Source organism: Trichosurus vulpecula, chromosome 4, assembly GCF_011100635.1.
Source record: "Trichosurus vulpecula isolate mTriVul1 chromosome 4, mTriVul1.pri, whole genome shotgun sequence".
NCBI lineage: Eukaryota > Metazoa > Chordata > Mammalia > Diprotodontia > Phalangeridae > Trichosurus > Trichosurus vulpecula.
Window position 1 is genome coordinate 38,955,063 of NC_050576.1, and position 19,333 is coordinate 38,974,395.

Below are 19,333 nucleotides of genomic sequence, written 5' to 3' on the forward strand. Positions count from 1 at the left end.
CCAGTCCTTTTGTGGGTTCTGCCACTTCAGGAATTGTTTGTGGCATTGTTTAAAGGTGTGTAGAGGGGTTTTGGGAGAGCTCAGGCAAGTCACTACCTTTTCTCCACCATCTCGGCTCTGCCTCCTGGAATGGAATTTTTTTGGACAAAATATTAAGAGCCCCTTGGACAGATGTCTGTCTTGTCTGGAATTTTTTCTAAGTTTAGGTTGAATGAAAAGTTAAAACTTTTTATATACATTGGCATATGAGGTGATTTTTCTTGGCAACATCACTTGTCTCCCTTATGTCTCATACACAGTTTCTTCTCTTCACATTCCAGTACTGAAACAAATCTTTTCCTTATTTCTTCCATACATAGTTCGTCTCTCTGATGTTGCCTCGATTGAACTTGTGATGTTGACAAAATTGCACAATTCATTTCTAGTGAAGGCTGAACCTTGAACAGTTACTGAAGATCTGAGCAGAAACAACTTTACAAGATTCTCTATTTGACAACACCAGCATCCCATCTTTTCTGAATAATAATTTTGCCAATGCAAACTCCTCCTTCCCTTTTATTCTGTTGGCAAAGCAAAAATGTAGCAATACTCCAACCTGGATGTTTATCTGAGAAGAACTCAACTAATTTATGCCCAGCCCCATTAATCTCTCTTAATTCATATTTATTCATTGCATTTGATCTCTGACCATTGATTTCCACTTTGGCACGAAAGTCTTCTCTGAGCAGAACCACCCCATACTTTGGCAGTTATTCCCTGGCTGCTGCCTAAAATATTTCCTTGTTGCTGGCCATAGATGTGTCTGTGCTTCCGTGCATATTCTGGGATGATAAGTTTTGATCAACTCATTTGAGAAAGGACAAACGAAACATTACCAGCCAAACCCGGTAGAAAAGAAAAGATAAATTCCTTTAAAAATAACTATAGAATACACAAAATACTCAATAGTCTATCTACCAAGACACACACAGCAGCTACAAAATGCTATTTATGGAAATAAAGACAGGCCTAAATGATCGGAAAAGTATTAATTACTCTTGGGTAAACTGAGCCAGTAAAATAAAAATGGCAATGCTACCAAGATTAATTAGCTTCAGTGCCATACCAATTTCAAAAGGATTACTTTATAGAACTAGAAAAAAAGATGAAATTAATCTGGAAAAAGAAAGGTCAAGAATGTTAAGGGAAATAATAAAGAAAAGTGGGCAGGAAGGCAGAACTAGTAGTACCAGATGTTAAACTATGCTACAAAGTAATAATCATCAAAATAATTTGGTACTGGCTTAAAAAAATTAGAGTGGTCAATCAGCAGAACATATTAGGTATATAACATACATAAGCAAGTGGACCTAATAGATTTAGGGTTCAACAATTCCAAAGATTAACCTTCCTGGGTTAGTATTCATTATTTGTCAAAAACTGCTGGGAAAACTGAACAACTGTCTGACAGAAATTTGGTTTAGACCAATACCTTACACCATATGCAAATAAAAGTCCAAATGAATAAATGACCAAGTCATAAAAGATAACATTACAAATAAAACAGAGGGACAAAGGAGGAATTCTTCTTTGGATTTATGGATAGGGAAGAGTCATAACCAAACAAAGATAGACCGAATCACAGGAAATAAAATGGACATGAAATTTAAAGGTTTTTGCACCCCCAAAAAATACAACTAAGATTACATGGTAAGCAATCAATTAGGGGAAAAATTTCCTTTCAGCAAGTTTCTCTGCTCAAAGTCTCATTCCAAAATATTATAAGGAACTAATTCAAATTTAAAAGAATAATAGCTGGTCCTTAATTGATGAATGGCTATAGGATATAAATAGGTAATGCTTGAGAGAAAGAATGCAAGCTACCTATAACTATATTAAAAACACTCCAAATCACTAAATAATTAGAGAAATTAAAATTAAAACACTTCTTAGGCTCTATTTCACATCCATCAGATTGATAAAGTTGAAAAAAAGGAAAATGATAATTCTTGGAGGGGCTTCAGGAAAACAGGCACATTAATGCACTGTTGTTGGAGCCGCTGTAGAAAGCAATTTGAAATTGTGCTTCAATTTTTTTTAATTTGTATATACTTTTGACCCAGAAACATCACTACTATCCATATGCCTCAAAGAAATTTTAAAAAAGATAAAAAAGACATACATACCCCAATATTTATAGCAGCTCTTTTGTTGTAGCAAAGAATTAGAAATTAAAGGAATGCCTTTCAACTGGGGACTGACTGAACAAATTATGGCATATTAGTGTAATAGAATACTATTTTGTTGTAAGAAATGATTGAGGAAAGGGCATCAGAGGAACCTGAGAAGACCTTATGAAACTGATGCAAACTGAAGTGAGCAGAACCAGAAGAACAATTTATTCTCTAACATCAACATCATCAAAACAAACAACTTTGAAAGACTTCAAAACTCATCTAATTAGATATCAGTTGTGCTTCCAGAGGTTACATGATGAAAAGAGTTACCCCTACTCCCTGGGGGGGGCGAGGTGTGCAGAATGAGAAACACATTTTTGGACGTGGCCAATGTGAGCATTTGTTTTGACTGTGTTTTGTTGTTATTGTTGCTACAGAGAGTTTGTTCTGCCTTTTTTCCCCATGGGGAGGGGAAAAAACATAAATGCTTGATAATTTTTAAAAATTAACTTCAAAGAAAGCAAAGGATAAATGAAGACTTCTATTAGCTGAATCAAATCTCTGAAGAGATCATCTTTATCACTGAAGTCACTAAAGATGGGCAGTAATGGAAAGAGGGCAGGGAATCGTGAATTTGAATCAGGAACCACGAATCTGAGTCTCAAGACCCAACTTGTGTATTTTTTGACAAATCAATTCATTTTTCTGGACCTTGACTTCCTCTCTAGAAAATTGAAAAGGATGAACTAGATAATGATGATAATTGACATGTATATGGTGCATTCGTTTTTGCAAAGCTTTACATCTATTATCTCATCTGATCCTCACAACAATCCTTTGAGATGCTATAAGCATTGTCATCTCCATTTCACAGATGAGGAAACTGAGTCTCAGAAAACTTAAGTTATTTACCCAGGGTCACACATATAGTAAGTTCCCAAGGGAAGATTCAACCTTAGATCCTATTGACTCCAGTCAGAGGTCTACTCACTAAACAGATGATTGCTTAAGCTGTAGAATCATATGAGTTAAAGCATTAAGAGAACTCAGAAGGGCAGCCTGTTTGGGGGAAGGGGAACATCAAAATGAAACATATGATCATGGGTGGCAGCTATCCCTTTCCATTTTGTGCTAATTGTGTACAAATTCATTCCAAATAATAACTATGCCTTTATTAAAAGCACAAATACTCATTGCTCATATGAATCTGCAATCTCCTTCTTTCAACTAGTGGCAACCCATTCATACCTGACAATTCTGTGTGACTCGTCCATATTCTCCGTTAGTTCACTACAGGGAATCAACCCAGTGTGCCAGAGGCCTCACTTTCTCTTGAAATCACATGGATAACAGTGGAAAACCCAGTCTTGCCCACCCGTCATCCCTGGCCCTTGACCTCATCTTCTCTTCTTATCCTACATTTCCCTGATAGGCAGTCATTTTTCTCACTGTGATTATGAAATCCTTTAACTGCAGACTCAAAGGAGTCTTCAGATTCAAAAGAGTTGAAAGATTGTCACTGTGGGAGACTCTTGGTATAGAAATGTCCCATACCAACACAGAAACTATGTCTTAGTAGACAAATCCTAAGGCAAGGGTTCTTAATATTTGGGGGAGGAGGAGTCATCGACCCCTTTGGAAGTTTGGTGATGCCTCAGGATAATGTGTTCAAATGCATAAAACAAAATACATAGGATTACAAAGGAAATCAATTAGAATGAAATAGTTACAAAAAAGGTCTCAGACCCCAGGTTAAGAACCCTTATCTAGAGAGCTACTTAAGGCACAGGAAGCTTGAGTGGCTTGCTCTGAGTGACATAGTTAATAAATGTCAGAGGCAGGATTAGAACATAGGTCTTCTGCCTCCAAGCCCAGCACTTCATCTCTTACACCATGTTGCCTGCATTGAAATAGACTCCCAATGTAAAAAAAATGAGCTGGATATTTCCACAGGGCAATTTAAAGTCTCCTGTGCTGACTGTAATCTGATTGTTCCTTCTTTCTTCCTCCATTGGTCATGCTTCACATCATAACCGGCAATGAATCAGCACACAATCATGCCTAGCTAAGGAATAATACCCAGCTGATACCACTGGGCCCTTGAAGGGAACCAAACAAATGGATATTGAAATACAGAGAGGCAGCTATAACTTACATTCATGCCTTGCCGCATTTGTAGTGTGACTGTTCGCGGACTCCAGAATTTATGCAATAGAAGCCCTCTATGCACTTCTCTGCCTTCATTGTTCATATTAATATTTCGTTGACTTCATTCTCAACCTCCACAATTGATTCCTTTCTCTTTATATGTCCCATTGATTTGGTTGGTGAGTGCCTATTGGGTTAGCCTAGCTAAAAAGAAGCAGCACCTGGCACTCAGATGTGTTCATAGAAACATAGGCTGGAAGCCACAGGTAGGTGGACTGACAAATTTCACACCCAGCCCCAAAGTGTCTAGAGTTGACATTCTTCCCCTCTCATCTTCATTCAAAACACAGTTCAGGTGCCTCTCCTAGGCAGAGCCTTTGTTGATCTTTTGCTGTTGGGAGTTGCTCTCTTCTCCTTTCAATTACTTTATATTCCTTTTTATGCACTTGATATTTGCTTCTCTGTATTTATGTTGGATTCCCTCCATCATCCCTCCCCCCACAAGGAGAATGTAAGACCTTTGAGGTCAGGAACTGTTATCTTTTTTGGAGTTTGTGTCCCTGGTACTTAACCCTATACCTTACAACAAATAGGAATTTAATTAATGTTTGTTGCTGTTGTGTTTAGTGATAACATAATGATAGCTGACATGTACAAGGTGCCTCAAAAGCCTTAGTGTTCTTTTAAACTTTAATACCTTACATAGCTTAACATGGCACTGAAACATTTAGGACACCCTGAATATGTCATGGAGATTCAAAAGACAGCAAGCAAGGCGTAGTGATATAGAGTTGATCTCAAGAAGATTTGGATTCAAGTAGCACCATGGACAGAGACTCACAGTGCCCTGGGTCAGCTTTCTAAGCTTTTCAGCTGCAAAGACGAAAGAGTCTCCTTTCTGTGAACTCCTTATCCAATGCAATCACAATTCCTGTCCAAGAAAAAAAGCTTAACCCTTTCACTCCAGAACTCCTAGCCCGAGGTCCACTGCCCTTATTGGCGGTTGTCTCAATCACCTAATAATAATGGTGATGATAAGATGATGATGATAGAACTCATATTTATATAAAGCTTTAAGGTTTGCATGAAACCCTAGCCCCAGCTGTTTCACTTCACTCTCACCCATGTTCTCACCAACCTTTATTCCTCTAGAACGTAAACAACACCCATGAGAATTTAACCCTTTCAACACTAGAAAACCCTGTCCTAGGGCCCTACTGTCCTGGTTGGAGATTATCTCATTCCCAATCAAGATACCTCTCCCCTGGCCACTATTCCTTTGCATCTGTGGTCTCCCTGTTAGAGTATAAGGTCCTTAAGGGCAGGCACTGCTTTACATTTATATCAGTATCCTTAGTGCTTCACACAGAGTAATCACTTAATAAATGCTTTTTTTCTTTCATTCATACAGACAAAAATCCTTAATGCCCAATCTATGACTTAACCAACTGGCCCAGTTTATCCAGCCACAATTTTTCCATAGAGAATCTTTTTTGGTCCTTCTGCCTTTTTGTCTTTTATTCTCACCATCCTGTCAAATAAGATCATAATTTTATCAAAGTGATTACCTTGCAGCTCTGAATTACTTTGCATAAAATGGATTCATTCATTAATCATTCATTCCTGCAGCCAAGAAGGTAAGACTGTCAGCTCCTTCTCCTGTCTGATAGCTAATTGTGAGGGGGTGCCTCGTTCAGCGGCTTACCAGCTGCCAACTTCCCACAAATCTCCCAGGGAAACTGGAGCTACCAGCACACAAAGGCCCTTCTTGCTTCCTGTGTACCTAGAGTGATTCCAGAAAACTCAGGGCAAAAAGACCAGCAGAAACAATGATCCGGGAAATTTTCAGGGAAAAAAAATGTGAGTTTCCAAAGAAAAACATCTTTCTTGTATTCTCTTAGACTTTGTCCTACAAAGTCTAAGGACTAGGAATGTCACTCTGTGAGTTTCTAGCTATCATATTGAAGGACAATTAAATTACAAAAGAAACATACCAGAAATCAGTATGCTTTCCCCTCTTACCAACCAAAGAAAATTTCTCACTCTTCTCAAGAAGAGAAATAACAATAAGCAATTTTTTTTTCTGAGATACATTTAGTGGATGAGTGTGCGTGGGTATATGCATGAGTGTGTGTATATGTGTGTGTGTCTGTGTATGTGTGCTGAGGGGAGGATGTCAAGTAGGGGCTTCCTAGAGAATTCTAGAGAATTCAGCCCATGCCCCGTGACATAGCTGAAGATCACTTGACCACCACTGCCCCAACTCCTGGGTAAAGGGGCAAAGGCACCAGGCATGAAGTGGTGAAGGAGGTGGATCCAAAGTGAGGAATCTTGGAGGGTCCTCTCACACCACACTCCTTTCCATGCCTTTATATTGGCTTTTCCCATGCTTAGAAGGCAATCCTTCATCAATGCCACCACTAAGAATCTTTTGTTTTCCTCCAGTCTCAGCACAAATGTCTCCTTTGTCATAAAACCTTTCCTCATTCCCCAGCTGCTAATATCCACTCCCCAAAAAATTTGGTTTTGTATTTCCAGTACTTAGCACAGTGCCTGGCACTTAGTAGGTACTTAATAAAGGTTAGTTGAGTGGTTAGTGTATGTCTATATATGTATGTGTGTTTCTACTGCAGTTAGGTTGTAAGGTTTTTGAGAATATGAATGGTTTCACTTATTATTTTATCTGTACCTACTAAATCTATATTTATCTATCCACTTAGCACAGTGTCTGACATAGTAGGTGTTCATTACTTATTCATCTACTAATTAACTGATAAATGTCCTAAGGACAAGTGATGGAACAGGGCCTTTACATGGGGGCAAAAAAAGGGGTGGATATGGTGCAAGAGCAGCAGAGCACTTCTGTGGGAAGAAAATCTTCAACTGCCCCATCCACTTTTGGTACCCTATATCTAAACCCTAGTTGTCCCACCCTGGTTATGGTTTCAAGGAAGAATATCACAGCTCTTGACAACTCTTCTTCAGCATTAATTATGCCAGATATTTTGCAAATCTCCATCTAGGTGTGTTTTTTCTCCCCGCTATTACGTAAGCACTATGAGGGCAGAGATTATTTCATATTTGTCTCTATATCTCCTACATCTGGAACATAATAAGCTTTCAATAAGCGTTCTTTGAGATGTTTGTTGTATTGTCACCCAACAAAAAGAGAATAACCAATAGCTAATTCATGTACAGATATAAATCTATGCTCATGTATATATATGCTATATATACATATATGTATATTCATGAACATGATATGTTAATCTGTTAAGAAACTTCAGAAAAATCAGTGACAATGAAGACAGTGATATTGATTACTATTGTCCCAAGTAACATGAGCATTTCTCAGATGATACTCTTACACAGTGGTAGAAAGTATGATTATAAAGCTCTTGGATATGTGACAACTAAGGAAATTAGAAAATGCCCTGAGGTAAATTTGATCTTAACCTATGAGAACTGGGGTAAAATTAAATAACCTCTACCTCTCATTTCCATTAAAATTCAATTTAATGAAACTTGTTTGAGCTTTTCTAAAGGCCTGGGTGCACCAAGAACAGTAGAAAGCGGGATGGAGGGGAAATTGGAAGCCTCATCAATCCCATGACTATGACAGCTATACCTTTATCAGTATCTACGTAGGAGGCCAGTTGCATGATCTATACACAAAATCAGTCTCGTATGTGTATATATACATATATATATATACACATTTACACAGCTATGTAAATATATATATATATTTTTAGCTAGTACATGTTCTAATAGAGATAGAGAGTAGAGGAGGGAAAGAGAGGGGAGAAAAAAGGAGAAGAGAGGAGAGAGAGAAGGAAAGCAAAGGGGAGAAAAAAGGAAAAAGAAGAATAAGGTAAAAAGTCAAGGGGGGTGAGGAGAAAGGAAGGAGGAGAGAGGAGGGAAAAGAGGAGAGGAAGGTGAGAGAGGATAGATGAAGGTAAGAGAGAGAGAGGAGAGAAGGGGAAGACAGAGACAGAAAGGAGAGAAGGCAAGAGGGAAGAGGATGGGGAAAGAGAGAAGACAGGTGGAGAGGGAAGAAGAGAGAAAGACGAAGGAAGAAGAGAGGATGAAAGAATGAGAAAGAAAGGAAGGAAGGAGATGGAAGAAAAAAAGTGAGAGAGAAAAGGAAGGGGAAGGAAGCATATAAGAGAGGAAAGAGAGAGAGAGGAAGAGAGAGGAAGAGAGAGAGAGAAAAATGGAGGGGGCAGAGAGACAGCCTAGAACCCCTGTGTTTAGATCCTGCCTCTAATTCTTACTAGCTATGTGACCCTGCCTTGGGCTACTCACTAAGATTTATATACTAAGTGATAGATAGGCGGCTGCATCGATGAAGAGAGTTTCTACACCAGAAATTCTCAATATTACTGAAACCACATATCAGTTGTTTAGAGATATAGCTACAAATGGCCTTCTTGCCTCGAAACTTTACAAGAACCCCAATTGTCCCTTAGCATTGTTTTTATTGTTCCATATATATATGTATATATACATATAAGTGTATATGTGTATATGTGTGTCTGTGTGTGTGTATATATACATATACATACATATACACACATGTCTTTGTACACTTCTGTAATGATGATATTGATTCTCACATGTGGCTGGAAGAACTAGTCTCAAATATAGAGATGGAAATGCAAGACAGGAGGAAGGGAGGAGATGTGCACACAGCCTCGAAATATAGAGAACATCTTTGTTACATGAAGAAATATTAAAATTTAGTACTGGTACTTCCTGCTATTATAAAACTGTACTATAAAGTCTGTGGGAATAACAAACTGAAAGACACATATTGTGCCCAACATGGCTATTGAAAATTGAATTTCCATAATTGTGTCTTTTAATGACATCCCTTAAGCCCCAGGGCCCAGCATTGTATCTTTTACTGCTTCCTGAGAACTAGGCAGCAAACACAACGCTCCAGTAAATCTGTGATCTCCTCCATAGGCATGGTCCTGCTAATGATGAAGGTTACCACCCTTCCATGATCGATGCCCATTTTTGCTGATTGTCCTCTGTCCCACCATCCGTCAACCATAAGTCCAGCATGGTCAATCCAACCTGTATCTTGTCTCCTGTTCTCTCAACATTTTTAAATTATGAAGGGAGCACACAAGCTCCTACCTGATCACCCTTTACTCTTGCCACATGATCAGGTCCTATATCATTTTTTTAGCACACATATCTGCCCATCTCTTGTCTCCATGACTTTGCACTGACTGTCCCCCATTCCTAGAATGTTCTCCCTCCTTATCTCTGCCTCTCAGATTCCCTGATCTCCTACAAAGCCCAGCTCAAGGGCTTCCTTCTCCATGAAAGCTTTCCTGACTCCCTCCAATTATGAATGCCCTCCCTCCTATAGCCAGCTTGTATTTGTTTTGTATTATATGTATATTTCTACATTTGTATGTCTTCTGCTCATTGGAATATAAACTCCTTGAGGTCAAGGACCAATTTCCTTTTTGTCTTTGCAGCCCCAGAGCTTAGCACAGTGCCTCGCCCAGAGTAGGTGCTCAATAAATACTTATCAATTGGTTAATTTACCACTTCTGTGTAATCTTTTCTTTGTAAGGGGTTACAGTCTGCTCAGACCTACTGTGTGCTTCTCCATGGCTCTTCATATGATCTTCAACTTTAATTCTTTGGAGACTAATGTGTCGTGGTTCACAGTAATAGATTGTCACCTAAAGAATGCTGGTATTTAAAAGATGGGGTTGGAGTCACTTAAAGAATTTTAAAGTTTCCCAGAGACAATCTAGTCTTCTCTCTTCTTCCCATTCAATTTTGGTCTCAACTCCTGAATTCAGTCAACCAACAACCATTTATTAAGTGCCTCCTGAGCATGGATATTGTGCTAAGCCCTGGGGTTACAGAGGGGAAAAGTACTTAATACATAAAACGATGATAATAAATATAAATTATAAAACATTCCCTGGCTCCAAGTAGCTAGGAATGTAATGGGAGAGGCAACAGTTAGGTGTATATAGATATAGATATATAGATATAGATAGATACATGTGTATGTGTGTACGTATGTGCATATATATACATACGCACATATATGTATATATTGTATATGAATGTATTTATATGTACATGTGTGTATTGTATGTGTATTTATATACAATATATAAATAAGATAAATAAAAATTAATTTGGGGGAGGAAGCATTGGCAACTGGAGGAACCAGAGAGTACTTCATATAGAGCCTCATTCTCCGTCTGCTATATCAAAGACATATGCACTGATGGACAAGCGCTGTCAGTGGAAATCACCCATTTATAGGCCAAAACTTGTTGTGCCAAAAGCCACATGTGTCCCTCGGAAGGAATCTTGTCTTTAAAAATTAAGTTTAAATACAATTAAATATCACTAAATGCTAAAGAAACTGATAACATTTTATGTGACAGAATTATGCCGATAGGTTGTCTCGAAATCCCCCTCTGACTTTGGCACGATATTTTATAGGTAAATCCTGTTTTACTCCTTTCTTTTGTCTCAGCTCACACCATATTTCCACCCTTCTTTCCCTGTCATATTTACAGTGATTGAAGGGCTCAGAGGGTGAAGAATCAGGACCTGGGGGAGGGCGGGGGAGATGGGATGTATGAGGGAATGGTACACCATTTCTTCTGCTCTGCTATACCGGTTTGCAATGTTTCTGCATCATCTAAAAGAGAACAGAAGTGGCATGTTAAGAATGGAAGGGCTGTTGTATTTGGATTCAGAAGACTTGAATTTATATCTCAGCCTTGCTACTTATGACCTGAGTGACCTTGGGCTGCCACAGGTCTCTAGGCCTGAGTTTTGTCATCTATGAAACGAGAGTTGTTGTTGTTCAGTCATATCTGACTTTGTGATCTCATTTGGGGTTTTCTTTGCAATGATACTGGAGTGGTTTTGCCATTTCCTTCTCCATCTCATTTGACAGATGAGGAAACTGAGGCAAATATGGTTAAGTGATTTGCCCAGGGTCACACAGCTAAGAAATGTCTGAGGCCAGATTTGAACTCATGAAGATGAGTCGTCCTGACTCTAGACCCAGCACTTTATCCACTGCACCACTGCCTTTAAATCGATGATCCTATGATAACATCCCTTACCTCATGAACTCTTTAGTCTATGCATCAGCGAATATAGCATATTACTCATTGTGGGTTTTATTTTCCTTTTAGTCCAGAAGAGGAGATGTTTGAGGAAGACAGTGGAACAGAACAGAAAAATCAAAGTCTCTGTACAAGGCATACTCTTTTCAAAGAGCTATCATGATAAGGGTCTGACAGTCATAGTTATTTTTATGCCTTGTACCAATGTATAAGGATGTGGCTAGGTGGTACAGTGGATAGAGCACCAGGCCTGGAGTCAGGAAGATCTGAGTTCAAATCCAGCTTCAGACATTTACTAGCTATGTGACCTTGGGTGAGTCACAACTTCAGTTTCCTTAGCTGTAAAATGGGGATAATAACATCAACTACCTCATGGAGTTGTTGCGAGAATCAAATGAGATAGTATTTGTAAAATGCTCAGCATAATGCCTGGCACATTGTAGATACTAGATATATATATGTATGTATATGTATATGTGTGTATGTGTATATATATATATATGTATATGTATGTGTGTGTATGTGTATATGTGTATATGTATATGTGTGTATATGTATGTTTATGTCTATGTCTATGTCTGTGTGCATGTATACTTATTCCCTTCTCCTTCCCTATGCCTTCTTTTAAAAGATTAAAATTTACCTTGTAGGAAGTTTCATTGAAAAATTATCCCCCAATACTTAGTTCAGTAGAAATACTAGGAATCTTTGATTTTCGATTAATGTGAGAACTCCCCCTACTAATATAAGGAAGGAGTGGCTCTCTGCAGAGGTGTGCTGGAGCCAGCTCAAGGTGTCTCTAGAAAACCAGCTGTTAATTTTTCAGGGTAAGTATTTCTACCCCCAGAAATCAGCAAATGCTACAATTCGGGGTTGATTTATTGTTCAGCTCATTGTCTAGATTTAAGAAAGTGATGGAGAAAATGATATATTTTCTTCGGTCATTTATTAAACACAACACTGGCTGTCTGAGAGGTGGGAAAGAAAAGAATACTGGGGGAAATCTAGGCAATGTAAAAACAAGAGATATCAATAAAAAAAAAAGATTTTAAGGCAGTGGGGGTTAAGTGACTTGCCTAGGGTTACACAGCTAGTAAGTATCTGAGGCTAGATTTGAACTCAGGTCTTCCTGACTCCAGGCCCAGAGCTCTATCCACTGAGCCATCTAGCTGCCTCCTTTTCATGGCTGATGACCACGAAGTAGGGTGGAAAAGTTGAACATGGGAACATAATTCCATTTGTGCCTTTTGTCCAAGTTCCTTTTGTTTTAAATTCACCATTTACATATGAAAATTCGAAATTTATTCTTTCCTCAGCATCCAGCTCTCCTGTCTCCTGTTCTTACTCTCTGTCACTCTACTTGTGAGTCATTTGGCTTAGTTGGATGTCCTGGGCTCTTTATTCTCCGAGTTGAGGAATTAATGCATAGATCTGCCATTAGCACTAATGGGGGTTACACACAGAAATCCTCTACACAGGGAGAAGAGAATAGTCTCTTCTGGTTCATACATAATAGATCTGTAGAAAAATTAGCATGTACACTTTTAGGAGTTGAACTCTAAAGATGTACCTTTTATGAGAAATATGTAAATAAGGAGCGAGGATACACTGAAGGACAAGCGCTGTAATGTGTTCATTTTCTGATGCCCAGGCACCTTGTCAGTTTTGCTGCTGAATAAAATAGGACAAGTTTTACCTCAATGGAGAGTCCCCAGTGTATTCCTCTACCAGGAGAAATGTTGCAGAGTTCACCCTAACAAAACTTAATTTGCCCAATTTACCAATCCCACTCTGAGGGTAGGAAAATCAACCAACCAAAGAGCAAGTGTTTATGGATTACCTGCTTTCCTTCTAGGACCTGGGCCATGCAAAAGTCCAGTGATATCAGTCAGGCTGCATGATCGTCAAGGATATTCTTGGCAGTAAAGCAGTTTTTAGGGTTTAGTAAAGTCCCACAAGCCCATTTAAATCTATATTCAGTCAGTCAGCCAGTCAACAAATATTTAGTGAGCATTTACTATGCAACAGCATGTTACAGTGAAAAGAGCATTGGAGTCTAAATGACCTGAATTTAAATACCATTTCTATCTTTTAGATGGGATCCTAAGTCTCTCTGGGACTCAGTTTTATCATCTGTGAAATGAGAGAGTTGCAGAAGACGACATCTATGGTCCCTCCTAGTTCTAAATCTATGGCCCTATGCACAATACATATGCTTTCACTCTATGGTAACATATTTGGTGATCTCATCATTCCCATGGGTTCATTTATCTCTACACAAATGATTTCCAGATCTACATATCCAGTTCTACTCTCTCCTGAGCCATGGTCCTATATTACCTACCGCCTCTTAGAAAATTCAAACCGGATATCCTGTAGGCATCTTGAACTCAACATGTCCAAAACAAAACTTGTTATCTTTCCCCCAAGATCCTCTCCTGTTCTGTATTTCTCTATTGCTGTCAAGAACATATCTATCTTTCAAGTCACCCAAAATGACTAGCGAAAGTCACATCCTCGATTCCTCACCCTCACTCACAACATATATCCAATATTTCTAAATCTTGTTTCTACTTTCATAATATCGCTTAAATATGTTCCCTTCTCTCCATTCACACAACTGCAATCCACCTTCCATTCAGTTGGTTAGGTGATTGTTCTGAAGTATAGTTCTAACCATGCCACCCCTTCACCTCTGTTCAATGAGCTCCAGTCTTTCCCTATTAACACCAAGATCACATTTACACTCCTCTGCTGGGAATTTATAACTCTTCATGACCTAGTCTTTCCCTACCTTGCCAGGTTCCTTGTACTTTACTCCCTTCTACACACATTATGATCTAGCTATATTGGTCCACTTTCTAGTCCTCAAACACTACTCTTCATCTCTTCTTTCTATGCCTTTGCAGTGTCTATTCCTTGTGCCTTGAATGCTCTAGTCCCCTCATCTCCACTTCCTGATTTCTTCAAAGATTCAGCTCAAATACTACTTCCTACAGGATGCCTCTCCTGGTTCTCCTAGATGGGAATATTGGGAGTACTTTGGCTCAGGCTATTATGAATTAGAATTGTACTGGGCCTATAAGAAGAAACATACAGACCTGATCATCTCAGTTGGAGAGACCTAGAGACATCTGGGAATAGGAACTAATATCTGAGAGCAGTTTGTGTTCCCTAGAGGATGAAGCCCACTTAGCTCTTTGAGACCAACCTTCCCTTCATAGAACCCAAGAGACAGCAGCCACAGAGAGGTAATGGTGAAAGTTCTCAGGCCAAAAAGAGAAAAACGGTGGGGACAGTGGTAGGATTTCTTGGCAAAGACATTACATTGGTTTGCCATTTCCTACCCTAGTTGACTAAGGCAAACAGAGGTTAAGTGACTTGCCTCAGTCATCCAGCTAGAAAATATACGAGGCCAGATTTGAACTCAGGTCTTTCTGACTCCAGGCCTACTGCTCTATCCACTGAGCCACCTAGCTGCTAAGGTGCTGGTACATGCTAGTTAGTATAGTACTTATTGTCATTTTTCAATGTGAAACCATGACCAAACTATTCTCCCGTTGATTCCTTTCCCTTCTACCATGAATTGCAATTACCAAAACACAGACTTATTATACCTGTCTCATCCTAAAAAGTTGAATAAATCATAAAGTTGACACCTAAAAATAGCTGGAAAATGACTATAGAATTATATACAAATCTATTTAAACAGTCAACTATGGTGTCTTCATCACTACAGGTTTTTCACATTAGTTGACTTTGTTCTTGGAAGGCAAGAGTTAAAGAAGAAAAACAGGGAAGAAATTGAACTGGGATTGCACATGCAAATGAATGCACTACGGGTAGTGGGTTTTTTTCCCACTGAATAAATTTACATTTGCAACAGTTAGATCCAATATAATTCTACAACCAAAGAAACTTAAATGTAAATATGTACATATATTTAAAATATAGAAACATATTTAGAATTTTTAGAAATAACTATATTTATATTTACATTTAAGTTTCTCTATTTCTGGGAAAGTCTTCAGAGCCATAGCTTTGGATTTAGAACTATTGTTAAAGGAAAAATAAATTTCACTCAACCAATTTTGGACTTGACAACTTTTATTACTAGTTTTACCCAGAAGCCCTCTTTAAGTGGTACTTCCCCAAAATGCAAAGGAAGAATTCGGTCTTTGTTTTTGTGTTAATTCCCTAAATTTTCTCAAAATTCCCCTAAATGGCTGAAATTTTGTAAACTCCCACCATAAATAATGAGGACCATAAAACACCATTTCCTGACCAACGATCTGCTTAGCGTATAGGGCTACTATTTTCATGTTCTCAATACAGTGAATGGAAACCAGTCCTTCTACAGGATCCCCCCCAATTAAATTAATAGAACAAAGTAGATATGAAAATTTAATCCACCTTAAATCGTTGTTGTCACATCCCCATTGCTATGCAGAAGCTGAATGGAGGGTTAGTAGCCAGCTGGTCTTGCCCACTAGGTCAGTATGACTGCATCTGGAGAAACCAGATGAAACAGGAGTGATGGAACTGGGCCAGCAAAGCTGAGAAAGCTTTTGGAGATAGAGACAGAGAAGTAGCTAAATGCAGATGGGAGGAAGAAGAGAAACCAGAGGAGAAACCAGGATTCCACAAAGATCAGAAAGGTCTTAAGGAAAGAGACAAGTTGACAAGCAACAGCCAGCATTTGGGTTGGGGCAGGGTTGGGGATGGGGTTGAAAGGTAGAAGAAGGTGGAGAGGTAGGACAACCACAGGCCACCAACCTTGGATCTTAAAAGGAATAGCTCACCATGGTTTGAGGACCATAGAGCAGCAGACCCAAATAGTCTTCTGTTTCTTGTTTCTGATAACTACTGTGCTAAATGAGTCATCACCTGCATCCCGTTAGACAGTTTTCTCTGTTACCTGAGAGGGTCCTGGGTGACTGCACAAATTCTGCAGTACAGGAACCAGCTAAAGCTCCTGCTAATGTTGATATACTCTCTCTCTCTCTCTCTCTCTCTCTCTCTCTCTCTCTCTCTCTCTCTCTCTCTCTCTCTCTCTCTCTTTCTCTCTCTCTCTCTCCACCTCTCCCTTTTAAAAAATATTTTATTTGTAGTGGGAGGCAGCTAGGATTCGGGACTCATGAAATATAGCCATACATAATGAGATTTTAATATGTAAATACCACCTTGCAATCTCTTTATTATATACACATCTCTTGGATTGGGTCATGAAGGGGAACTGTGATTGGCTGAACAAAAGCCGTAGGAATCCTTTAATAGTTCAGGAATTGAGGGTGATGCTTTGAGTGTTGGGCCCAGAAGTGGAGGAAAAACTAAGCCACTGGGATAGAATTGTTTGTTGAGGCAAACAGGACTTTCTCTCCTCTGCCCACCACTGGCTATGATTTTTTATTTACACTCAGTCAGGAGTGGAAAGATACTGAGGGTAGATGAATGTAGATAAGATACCGTGATCCCTTGAGAGAAAAGCCAGCTATTGACTCAAGAAAGGAACAGATCCTTGGAGCCCTGAGAAACCACCTCCCTAGTAGAGAGCTGTACCCAAGGGGAACTGTCTGAGAATCATACACAGGGAAGGATTTCCAGTACTAGTTGTGTTTCCTCCTTTGCTAAGTGTATTCCTACATGTGAGCCGCATTACCTTTTTGCTTTTAGTTTGACCCCTCTCTGCCCACTGTCTCTGTGTATATTTAGGGTGGGATGTGCTCCAGGATTTGAGAAGGGCAGAGATATTTTGCACCAACTGTCCTTACTATATCATCTTAATGAAGATCTTTACTGAAAGCTGATCAAGCCTACTAGTTGATTGTTAACGGGAAACATACTGATGGGGATTGGGAGCTATCGTGTTGGTACATGTGCAAAGAGTTACCTGGAGAGCCCAAGCCACCATCTGAGGACCTACCTCATTGCCTGGAGTGCAAGCCAGTAGAAAAGTCTAGAGATGTTATATATTGAGGATTTTTAAAGCATCAACATGTAACATGTATTAACAACTTAGACATGCAGTGGAATCAGGCCTGGAGTCAGGAACACCTGAATTCCAGTCTGGCCTCAGACACTTCCTATCTCTGTGATACTGAGCAAGTCATTTAACCTCTTTCTGCCTTAGTTTCTTCGACTATATAAGAACGCCTACCTCCCAGGGGAGGGAGAGAGAGAGAGAGACATAGAGACAGAGAGAGACAGAGATTATTGTGAAGATCAAATGAGATATTTGTGAAGTACTTAGCACAGTACCAGGCACTTAAAATGCTAGTTTCCCTCCCCCCATTAAAAATATTTTCCATTACTGTCATTTTCTAATAATAGCTGACATTTATGAAAGTTTTCAAAGCACTTCAAACAAGACACTCACTGATGCTCACAACAACCAGATGAGGTGGGCTCTCTTATGATCTCCATTTTTATAAATGAGGAAATTGAGGTTCAAGTGGTTGAAGTGACTTGCCCATAGTCACAGAGTAATTCATTTCATAGATCTAGAGGCAAGACCTCAAATGTCATGTAATCCAAATTTTACAAATGAGGAAGTAGAGGTCAGCAAGATTAAGTGTCTGATGCAGGATTCAAACCCATGGCATTCTGAGACCAAATGCAGCACTCTATCCACTCTGCTGTAGATCCCTCTCTTATAAGAAGGAAAAAGAAGTTAAACAAAACCAACTGACACAGTAACAGAGTGTGCCAGTGAATGTAACAATCTGCACCCCACTCAGTCCACTCCCTCTCAAGTCAGGACAGTGGGTTCCATCATAAGTTTTCTAGAACTTACTTAGGTTTTCACCACACATTCGATTTGGCTAATTGAATGAAACAGAGTTAAGAGAGTTTTACATATGCAGGGCTATATCCAGAATGATCTTCCTCTAAGTCCTCATTTCCATTTTCCTGCAGTGGGTGACTGCACGGAGCTGGAGGAAATCACAAAACCATGTTGATACAGTCCACTAAAAATTTATGCTACAACATTTGTTATAAGGGATTTATTTTTTTATTGGAGGGGAAGGGAGAGGGAGGAAAATATATTTGTGTTCATTGAAAATATTTTAATTTAAAAAATAAAACAAATTTGTGCTTCATAATCTCAACACGGTGCTCACTGCAGCATGGAAGTCCTTTTACACATTGCTAATTGATTCACCATTTCACCCATAATGAGCTATTCTAAACTTCTTCCTCTGTCCTTAAGCCTTCTATAGCACTCCCTTCCCATTCCCAGCTAAGTTTTTCATACATTACTTTAAAAAATGTTCTTTACAAGCTTCTTCCTCATCACTCCTCATTTCACTCAACTGTCTTCCTCCACTATCTCCTCCTTCACCACTGTATTGCATGAAGAAATGGCCCTTCTTGGCAAGGTAAAGACCTCCATCCTATCACCCAAATCTTCTCTGAAAGATTGCCCTCAACATCAACTCTGCTTTTATCTCACCTTATCTACTGGCTCCTTATATACTACCTACGAACACGTTCTGGAAACCCCAAACTTTAAAAAACCCTTACTTTATCAAACCATTCCCAATAGCTGTCATCGTAAATGTCTCCTCTTGACTGAATTCCATAAGAAAGAAATCTACAGTTGGTGCCTCTGATTTCTCTCCTCTCCCTCCCTTGATTCTCTGCAGACCAGCTTCTGACCTCATCCTTCAATTGAAATTACTCTCTCCAAGTTACCAGTGAGCTCTTAATTGCCTAATCTTATGGCCTTTTCTCTGTTCTCATCCTTCGTGGCCTCTCTACAACATTTAACACCATCAGTCTTCTACCTGATTCTCTTTTCTCTCTAGGTTTTTATGACATTGATCTTTCTTGGCTCTCCTCTTCCACATCTGGCCATTCGTCAGTATCCTTTTCTGGATCTTCATCAAGTTCAATCCC